Below are 11962 nucleotides of genomic sequence, written 5' to 3'. Positions count from 1 at the left end.
ACGCATAAATTGTAGACTTTTAATCTTGTATAAATAAGTTACCAATTACTATTTACGAGTTTATTTACAAATATTATTTTAATCTAAGGACTAAGATTACCATTCAATTTGAATCTAACTTGAATAGTATTAAAAATTCAGGTTAGTAAAATATATAATAACAATTTTAAATTGTTTTGCTTTTTAATTTACTAAGTGTTTATCCATATTATTTGACTCATAATAATATGTAGTTAATTTTAATTTTAATCTAAATAAATTATTTTGTATTATAAATGTAATTTTTAATGTTTTTTAATATTAATTATTTTCACCACAGGCCAGTCAGCAATTTTAAAACTTTCGGCCATCTTTCACCGAAAATTAATAAATATAATATAGTACATTTTTTTATCAAAATATTATTATATTTTCCTACCAGTTACCACAGTAAATATTGAATATTATAAATAGTTTAAACTTTATTTGTATGTATTAAAAGATAATGCTTAAGGACTCTCCCCCAGACAAAAATCAAAAAACGCCACTGATTCTATTTAAAACATTTCCCCGAGGTAGCCACCGTGCTTCGGTGTGAAATAGCAGTGTTGTATGCTCCAAGCCCATTTCTTCACATAAAACTTTAAACAACCTTGACTGTAGTGGCTGTGCTTTTATTAAATTCACTGTTTTAACGAAAGTTTGAAGGATTTCATATATGTTGGGGCTCAAATCTCTTGAGGATAGAGCCTCTCTATGAATGATGCAATAAGTCCATTTGATGTTTGGGGCAACAGCTTTAACTTAGGGTTGCCATACGTCCCGGTTTGGCCGGGACAGTACCGGTTTTGAGTATGACGTCCCGGTGTCCCGATAATGTGTTTCGGGACAGCATATTGTCCCGGAATGAGACTTTAATTAATTATAAGTGTCTTTTATTAGACATTTGATGAAAAAAAGTAACAAGTAAGATCTCAGATAATTATGAACAAATATAAAACTATAAAAGGTATAGTTATAAAATAACAAGTTGAATAATTGACAAAATCTATTTTTAAATTATTTTCCCGACTCTGTGACGCACGTTCGTCGTATTTCAGTTGCGTTGACCGTCACGATAATAAGGTATGTCCACACTAGTGCGTTTTCGTTTTCACCACTTGCGTTTCAACTTGCTCTTCGTCATTCGATAAGCGCATGCGATTGTTGAGTGCTTTAAATGCATGCTTCTTTCTGTCCACATCTGTGTCTACGCCAGCAGTCGTTTTTCACCGTGCGGTATAGTTAAAACTAAAAGTATGTCAGATTCAAATTTACTTTTAGGTATTTCTGCAGCGTACTATATTATCGCGAATGCGAAAAAAAACGTGAGAAAAAGCGTTCCAAATGGATAAAAAATTATTTTAAAACAAGAAACTTCAGTATTATTAACGATTTGCAATTGGACGAAGACTTCCTGTTTGGAAACTTTACGCGAATGTCCAAAACAAATTTTTTTTCGTTATTAAAAATGATCGAGCCCGAAATTGTAAAACAGAATACCAAATTTAGAGAGGCAGTACCGCCTAACATAAAATTGTTAATAACACTTCGGTATTTAGCTACTGGTGATTCATTTTCATATCTTATGTATCATACCTATTTAGAGTTTCCACACACTCAATATAAACGAAAAAATCAAAATGATATAAATCAAAATACTGAAATAAAAAAATAATTACAAAAGTCGCAATCAAATCGCACGAAAAATCCACTGGGCTTGGAAACACGTGCTTTGTCGCATGCTGAACAAAACTTTTCTCCGTTCAACTCGATAGACGCATGCGTTATTAAATGCGCTTCGTTCGTCATCGCATGCTCTACGACGCATGCGCTTATCGCAAGCAAAAACGCACTAGTGTGGACGTACCATAGTCTGTGTTTGCCGTACGGTATTTCGTGAAAACAGTGCGATATGGCCCCAAAACGTCTATGTAAATTTAACAAAACATTTCAAAGTGAATTTAATTTTATTAAAAAAGTTAAAGCAGATAACGACTATGACGTTTATTGTACAATTTGTTCAAGTTCGTTTTCGGTTAGCCATGGTGGGCGATCTGACATAAATGATCATCTCAAAACAAAAAAACATAGAACATGCAAACATGCTACCAATAGCTCGGTACATACATTTTTTACTCCATTAAAAGCAGACGAAAATGCGTCAAAACTTGCGTCTAAAGAAGTTACATTTGTTTATCATACAATTGTCCATAGTCAAAGTTTCAACTCTATGACTTGTACTTCTGAATTAATCAGAAAAATGTTTGATGAAAAAAAATTTACTGCTGCCCGTACAAAAACTAGAGATATTGCAGTAAACGTTATTGCACCGTATGCTGTAGAGTTAATGAAAACCGAATTAGAAAAAGCTAAATTTGTTTCAATTTTTGTAGACGCATCAAATCATAAAGCTATTAAGTTAGTTCCTGTAATTGTTCAACCACTGCAGGCGTAAAAAACAAAATTCTTGAATTTTCCAATTTACCTGGAGAAACTGCAGAATTAATACATAATCATATTATAAAAGTTATTAATAATTTTGATCTTAAAAACAAAATTATCAGTTTTTCTGCCGACAATACAAATACAAATTTTGGAGGAATTATTAGACAGGGTAAAAATAACGTTTTTATCAAGTTGAAAAAATCATTAGAACGTAATATACTTGGTATGGGATGTTTTGCACACATAATTCATAACGCTATACAACAAGCTGCAGATTCACTCCCAATTGATGTCGAAAGCGTTGTTTGCAAAATATATGGATACTTTCATATCTATACTGTTTGTGTAGAAAGTCTAAAAGAGTTCTGTGATTTTGCAGATGTACAATATAATGATTTGTTATCGCATTCCAAAGCTAGGTGGCTTTCATTATACCCAGCTATAGACAGAATTATATCTATTTATAGTGGGTTAAAATCGTATTTTTTGTCCCAAAATACATGTCCAACTGTTCTAAAATGTTTTTTTGAAAATGAAACTTCTTTCTTGTGGTTCAAATTTGTATCATGCCAACTTAAGACTATTACTAGTTACATTAAGAAAATTGAGAGCCAAAACTTATCAGCTATTGAAATTATGATGCTTGTTGAACATTTATTAAATATAATTAAGAATAAAAGGGAAGAAAAATTTTTGACAACTGAAGTTGAAAACTTATTGGAAGCAATTGAAGAAGAAGGACACATAACTAAACGAGATTTTGACAGTAAATGTGATCGTTTTTATGAAATCTGCTATAACTACATTTACAATTGGTCTGAATCGAACAATCATAATTCCGGATTAAAGGACTTGTTATGGGTGACACTCACTCCAAAAACAATTGTCACATGGAGTAATGCAAAGAATTCAATACGATTTTTAACTACAACTTGTAATACGATTTGTATTGACGAAATAATTTTTTTGATCAATTTAAAATGTTCGAAAAATATTTCAAAGAACAAAGTGAAGAATGGCATAACATATCACTCGAAGAACATTGATTATCAGCAATTAAACATTTTATAGAACTTAATATAGAATTTGATTGTCTATTAATAGTTGTTGAATTTTTTTTCTCATTACCTGGTTCAAATACAGCAGTGGAACGTGTGTTTTCATTAATGAATAGCACATGGACAAAATCGCGAAATAAATTGGATATAACCACCGTTGAGGCTTCGTTAATAATTAAAACAAGTTTTGATAACATGTCTTGTTGTCAATTTTATGAGTCAATATTTGCCAACAAAACATTGCTTCAAAAAGTACATAGTTCAGCCAAGTATCAAACAACACAAACTTTTATACCGACGGAGAACACATCAGACATAGATTAAAAATTGTGTATTTTATTGTGTATTCTTTAATTTTTAAAGTGTCAAATATTATTATCTATATAATGTGTATTAAAAATTATATTGTATAATCAGAAATCAATAAAAAAAAAATGAAAAAAAGTTTGTCCCGGTTTTTGCTAAATAAAATATGGTAACCCTACTTTAACTAAACCTTGAAGTCTATTGTACTGGCCTGCCATAGCTCTAGCTCCATTCGTGCACAAACCAACGCAATTCTTCCATTACATATCATGTTGTTTAAAAAATTGTCAATAATATCAAAAATGCACTTTCCAGTAGCATTGGTGGTTAAGGACTCACAAAAAAGTATTTCTTTTCCTACATCATTATCATAAATAAATCTAAGATAATCCAATAAATAAGATTGCCCATGATTATTAGTCGCTTCATCAACTTGAAGGGCAAAAATGTTATTTTTTAGTTTTTCAAATAATTGATCATTAAGATCTTCCGAAATATTTGATGTTCGCCATGACACAGTATCATTGAAAAGAGGTATGGGTTTTAGTTGTTGAGTCAAATTGTCTCCAAACATTATAGAAACAATATCAACAGCTGCTGTTAATATAAGAGTTTCACCTACTGTGTGAGGTTTTTTGCATTTGGCATTTCTATGAGTAACTTTATAAGACGTTAAAAGAGCTTTGAAAGGCACAGTTGTAATTTTTTTAAATGTTGGGTAGATTGAAAGCTGATATGCTTCCGAGTAAAAAATTCCTTAGGTTTATTAATTAGTTCAGCATGTTTTGTTTCTAAATGCCTCCTTAATTTATTAGGTTTCATGCTATTAGATGCTAATATAGTTAAACGTACTACACACTGAGGTCGTTCTTCACCATTTATAGGAGTCTTAGTAAATCCGAGAGATAAATAGTTTTCACCACACCTTCTTAATTTTGTAGATTTTGAGTTCGACACTAGGTTTAAAGTACCGGTGGCTGACTCGATTTTTACACTACTGACGTTATCCCTTTTAATTTTATTACTGCTGCTTGATGTTAAAGTACTAGTTTGATCACTTTTCAAAAATCTTTTCACTATGAAACGTACTGTGAACAACAAGTAGATCTAATACCAGAATAATCGAAATAAACAAAACTTATTTACAAAGACGTACTCACACGCATAAGGAAGCATACACGATATCAAACTGTCAACGTTATACCACCGCAGCTTTGTCACATGGTTCAACGCGTAGAACTGCGCATGTTTAAAAATAGAATGACGGCCAATAGTGGTTTATCGACAAAACAACTAACCTTTTATAAATAATGGCTCTTGTTGATTGTTGCTGCCTGTATGTGATATATAAATATACCGAATTGTATACAATACAGGACGTAATTATTATTACAGAAATTTTACAAATCTTTATCTGTCCTACCAATGCGATGTTGATTTTTTAAATTTTCTTTGTTACTTTCTTTCCCCCCCCCCCTCAATAAAGCTTTAGTGGCCCTCCGGAGGGTCGCGCCCCACACTTTGAGAAACTCTGAATAACACGATTTACCCAAATCAAAGAGAGTGCTTCCATTTAAGATTGTTACTAAATTATGTACAAGATTCTACTTCATTGAAAACTTGAAGACCATTAATAGAGTTATTCATGCTTTTAAAGCTGCCTGTTTTGCTCTTGGGCTTTTAGAAAATGATAAGCAATGGAAAAAAGCTCTAATGAATGCAACTATTTTAGAAAGTCCTTCTAAGTTAAGAGAATTATTCGTAAAAATGACCCTCTTGGAAAAATTCTTCAAGAAACCTCATTCGTTGTGTGGGATGAGTGTACAATGAGTCACAGATCAAAGCAACTGATCGAACATTAAAAGATCTTAAGTGTAATAATAAACTTATAAGTGGCATAACATTTGTTTTCGCTGGTGATTTCCGTCAAACCTTACCAGTGATCCATAAAGATACTCGAGCTGATGTAATGCCCCTATATGGAACAATGTCGAAAAACTTTATTTGCGAACAAACATGAGAGATTATTTATGTGGAGGGTACGATATTTTTCTAGTACAGTTGTTGAAAATTGGAAATGGAACTTTAGAAAATTAAAATGGTTACATTTCTGTCAACCACACGATAGGACGGGTGGTAAATAATGTGGAAGAGTTGATTTCTGCTGTTTATCCTGACATTTTTAATTTATCCAATAAATCTTATCAATTGTTATATGAAAGAGCTATTATCTCTCCGAGAAATGTAACAGCAGAAGAAATCAATTATATCATCCTTCTAAAATTCGATGGACACTCACGTGAATATCTATCTACTGATACAGTTACGTCAACAGATTCATTATCCACAAGAATTTCTCAATTCTTTTTTTACTTCAAGATTTCCTCCTCATAAGCGAAAATTAAAAATTGGTGCTCCAATTACATTATTACGTAATCTTCAACCACTAAACTTATGTAGCGTACAAGATTATAAATAAAATCGTTGCGAAATAATATTATAGAAGCCGTCATTCTTACAGGGCCAGCAAAAGGAGAAATTGCATTTATTCCAAGAATTTCCATGATTCCATCTGACTTGCCGTTTTCTTTCAAACGGCTTCAATTCCCTGTTAAAGTTTTTTTGTAATTACGATAAATAAAGCTCAAGGTCAAACATTCAGGTACGTTGGTGTAGATTTTCGAACAGAGTGCTTTATACATGGACAATTATACGTGGGGTTTTCTCGAACTGGGGATCCGAATCATCTTTTGATTTTAATTTCAACAGGAGATAAAACAAAAAACGTCATATACTCAGAAGTTTTATAAAATTCTTTATTAATCATAAATTAGGTACTCAGCATTTCTTTTGTATCTGTATTCAATTTTAATAAAAATATATTTGTCATTAACCCCGCTAGAAAAATTTCAATACGTTTTCATTTACCATTTTTTATATTAACTTGCCGATATTATTAAACGATAGAATTTGAATAAAAAATTCTATATATCATCGTCCGAAGGAAAATTAAACAATCAATCACGGATAAAGCCGTGACGGGTCGATTAGTACTGTATAAAAATGAAATCACTTATAAACAAAAATACATTTATGATTTAAACATTTTTAATTTAAATACAATCAAACAAGGAAATATAAATTATAAATAAATAATTGTGGTGTTATTTATCAGTAGCGGTGCGAAGTTTATTTTCCAATGAAACGGTTACGTGTATCGAGTACCCACCCGATTAAAATTATTAAATTTTTTTAAAACAAAAATGTCCAAACAAAATAAAATATAATAGTATTTAATGTCAAATGTGCAAACTACGTATAAAACTTTTCTGTCGTACAACATTACCTACCCACCCCGTTTCAGTCATGAAGCAGCTGCTTTAATGAAATCCACATCGCGCCGCCACTGCTATTTATTTATTTATTTTTGATTGAATCCTTTATGTGAACTTATTAATGTCAGTCGAATTCTCTTCATGAATCGCAGATGCAACTGAAAGACGGTTGGATTTATCAAATAAAATGTCAAACCACTTTGAAGGATTTGATTCAATAATAAAAAAAAAATGACAAAATCATCATTAAATAAATATTTACCAACAGCAAATTTTCTTCATCCAAAATATTAAGGGAAAGTAATAAAATCTGAACATAAAGATATCGTTGGAAATTTTATTTTAAATTCTGATATAATTGGATCTGAAGGCTTAAACAGTTGTATTGTGTATAAAGAAAAAACTGGGCTATTTAAAATTTTATTTGAAAAACAAGGATTATCAGCAACTGCATTTTGGTCTTTTACTAAAAATAAGCATCCAGAGTTACAAGGATTGACAAGTAAATTATTAAATTTACCAGCGTCAACTTCCCAATTAGAAAGAGTATTTTCTAACTGGTCATACATATACAGTTCTCTCCGAAATCGTCTGAATAAAGAACGTTCCAAACAATTATTAAGTACCTAATACACACTTAAATTAAAAAACTCAAAGTTCATCAAGTGAGTATTAAATATTTATTATTATTTTATAGTTAATGTTAATAATTTAGTTTTAATATTGTACAAGGGTATATATATTTGTATGTAATATTTAATAAAGAACTATGAAATGAAATAGAAAAATACTTTTATTATACATGTATTCAAAAATTCCTCATTATGAATTATTAATGTTTAGGTATTGCTAGTGCATTGTTAATGAAACTTGATAACATTTAAATGTTACATTAAAATATGAATATTATAATAAATTATTTATTTTCTGTATCTGTAACAATATTTTATTATTTTTTATTAAGATAGGGCAAATTTGAAAGAATAAGAAGAGAATATAAAAAAATTAAAAAAATTTCTTGCCAATAGAAACTGTGCGATTTTACCCTTTACGGAACACCCGAAATTATCATAAGTACGTGTAATATCGAGTATAATCTGCAGGTAAATATATGAGTAGTATTACAAATCATCGATATCACTGCAAGTTGAATATTATTACAGTGAATCCAAAAATATCCGGTAGTCAGATTTGTACGGAGACATTGCCGAACATTATTCATATGTAGATACTTATATTGGATAGTTAATAGGAATCTGTATTATTAATAGTAGTTGAAAAGGCAGTATTGTAGTTTGAGCTCAATTAAAGTAGGCTGATCACAGGTATAATTACTTACGATATTAGTTTATTACTCATAGGCTTTGTGATTAAAACATTATAAATTAAAAATTTCAAGGGGGGGGATACACCATTCGCCTCCCCTTTACCAAAGCTACACCACTGAAAAAAAAATTTAACACATTACCGACGACAAAATATACAATTGATAATACACTACACAGATATATAATTGTTTATTAAAACTATTATTATATTATTTACACAACCATACAAGTATACATAATTATTTAGCAACAATAGAGAAAAATATATTACGAAATATCAAATTCGTTTGCAATTATACATTTATTAAAATTAAATTATTTATAATTTATATAACAACACATTTAATCGAATTCAATTACGTTCTATCACTGATATTACTAGTACATAATTATTAAAAAATACACAAATATAACAGCGCAATTATTGTACATGCGGTTTACACGTGTCGACATTTTAATAACTAAACAGTCTCTCGCGTTAACACATCATAATAAACATTCTAAAATACGAATAGCTAGGTACACAAAATATATATAGGTACGTCGAGGATTTTAATTGTTTGGAATAATCAACGGACACCGCAAAGTTAAACTAAACAACATAAACATATTATTTTAAAGTACATTGTATTCTGTAAGCTATTTAAGTTTAAATACAGTATTATAAGTGCGTTAAAAATTCAAGTCGTGGCAAAAAAAAATAATTTAAAAAATACCGTTACATGTAAGTACCTATTGCACAAAAGAACAATGACTAGTGAGGGAAGATTGTAATGGAACCGGCTAGTCTCAAAGAACCCCCTTCCTACACACAATCAATAATATACCTAGACGTAGTGTCGGGTACGATGGATGCATTGACCGTTGTGTGACTGGCTACCTGAAAACTAGAGTTATGGTTCTAAACTATCATCGTTGATGATTTTTTCGAAAGAATCCAGCTCCGAGAGACTCGACTAACAAAAATTTTTTCATTCCTTTCGATGGATTTCTCATATTTTTCCGGCGATCAGATGAATATATTTTACGTTTTCGCAGGGGCTAATTAAGGTAATATGATACAGGTATTCGCCTTGGGTTTTATTAACACGAATATTAATATTACTTGGTGTAAACCGATATCGAAATCTCCCTTAGGAACTACAAGAAAAAGTATTGCGTATGAGGTAAACCGGCGATAATTTAAGGTCAGCTCCACATGATGCCATCAGAACGAATGTAAAAAGATACCTTAATTCGCACGAAACGGCTGAAAGTATAGACAAAAACATATACATTATTTTTTCCCGACCAAACAAGTTCATTGTCTGTCAAAATATCTATGAACCCCCGAAAATCAATATAAAATTGAACTCATTTTTACTCCTTTGATTATATCAAGGATGTTTCTGAATATTTGAAAATCTTTTTATATTTTTACGGAATTATAATAGATCTTTCAGTTTCAACCAATATTTAGACAGTAAAAATCCAAGTGCATAAAACTCATAATATAAACATCAAGTTTAAATGACTAAGTTCGGTATGTACCAGCAGCACTTTCAATAGGATAGGAAGACGTTTGCATCAGGGGCAGATCCAAACTATATGATAACCTAGAATTTTATAATTCAAAGGTCCCACATTTATTATGAAAATTTATATTTTTTCTATAATATTAATGATGATATAGAACCTACAAGAAATTTGTAACTACCCCAACTTTTATTTTCGAACAGAATAAAGAGGAAATTGTCCCAGTTATAAATGATATACCTACATTATATGTGATATCCAGTCAATCGGTTATAAGTAGCGGGGCCAGATATGGCACCTAAGAATGAACTTTACTTGTCGGAAACAAAGCAATCGTCTCAGACTTAAAATGTCTAAGATCTCGTTAATCTTAGATAAACTCAATGGTAATTATGGAATACAAACGGACGGAAATATGAAAACGCTAGGACAACACCTAGTTTAGCGTTATGGCTATGTGAGGAAGATGCATAAATAAGCATACAGAGATTTTTACCCAAGTAGGAGAAATTTATGTTGAAAATGCATCCTATGACTAGTGTGTGTAGGAGAGGACATCGAAAAGACTAAACGGGTAACGGGTTCAAATTAAGTGTACACTAATAATAATAGTAGTAATTATTTATGTTTTGGGACTTTAACTTATTCAAAATCCCTACATAATTAGAATCAAGATATCAAAGCATTGTATACATCAGGTTTTCTGTTTTCGGGTAAATCTGAAAAAGAGGAGATAATATGACAAAAACAACAAAATATATTTTTTAATATACCTATTCTAAATAATCACATGAAATACACACCAAAACATTTTATTTTTTTTTTTAATGCACAAAACAAGGTTAAAAAGTATTATTTTTCTCTCGGAGGAGTTTGATAGAAGCTGCAAAAGGCCTAAATGGCTTATAAAGCAAAAAAAAAAATATATATATATATGATAATATTGAATAAAAATAGTACATGATTGATGATTAAAGATATTTTTTGAATACTTTTAATTTTAAATTAGGCAATATGTAATATTTTCAAACAATTAAGTTGATAAGAATAATTAGTTTAACTATTAACATATGAGGGTAATGTCGTAAGAAATATACTGCACATACCTTCTTACTATTTGGTAATATTGTCACAAATAATAGTAAAAAAAATTATCTCGAATGTCTGTTTTTTTATAATGTAATAATAGTTTACTCGTGAATAATTTTGTAGAGTAATAAGAATTTCGAAAAATAAGAAAACAAAATTAAAAAAACACGGTAAATTTCATACGACAACACAATACAAACTTATTAAATACTTTATATATATATAAACTTTTGTAAATACAGTTGAACTCTGACAACAAACTCAATAGAAGTAAAAAATTCTCATAATCGAGGTAGATTTTGTAATTAAATGATTAATCATTATTACATCTCAGAGGGTGATTTTATTATTTATTACAATTATCAAAGTTCAAAAGTATTTCCGGTTTTAACTTATTAAATACACACTTACAACACTATTAAAAACATATTTTTGTGCAAACTCACAAACACAATTTTTCACAATAATATGCATCATAATATTATTTGAATACTTAAAATATAGTAAACACTAAACATTACATTTTAATTCTTATTGGCATTAAAAATTATAAGTTCATACTAGGGATAAGAATACATTAATAACTTAATCGTATATTAAGATTGTATGTATAAGATAAGTAAATATATTGAACTAACCAACTTATCAATAATTCAATAATGAAAAATATTATAATCATACATTTTAATGCATATTATTTTAAATGCATTTGTAATTAATTAATTTTTTAATTATTATTACAAGAGTATTACGATTATTTAAAATATTTAAAAAAATTAATATCAATAAAATTCATGAATTCATATTTAAAAATAAAATTTACAAAACATATATCCATAGATATGAAAGTGTAATAAATTAATTT

Source organism: Sipha flava, unplaced genomic scaffold, assembly GCF_003268045.1.
Source record: "Sipha flava isolate LNK unplaced genomic scaffold, YSA_version1 130_pilon_pilon, whole genome shotgun sequence".
In the NCBI taxonomy this organism is placed as follows: domain Eukaryota; kingdom Metazoa; phylum Arthropoda; class Insecta; order Hemiptera; family Aphididae; genus Sipha; species Sipha flava.
Note: the sequence above shows the minus strand (reverse complement) of the source record.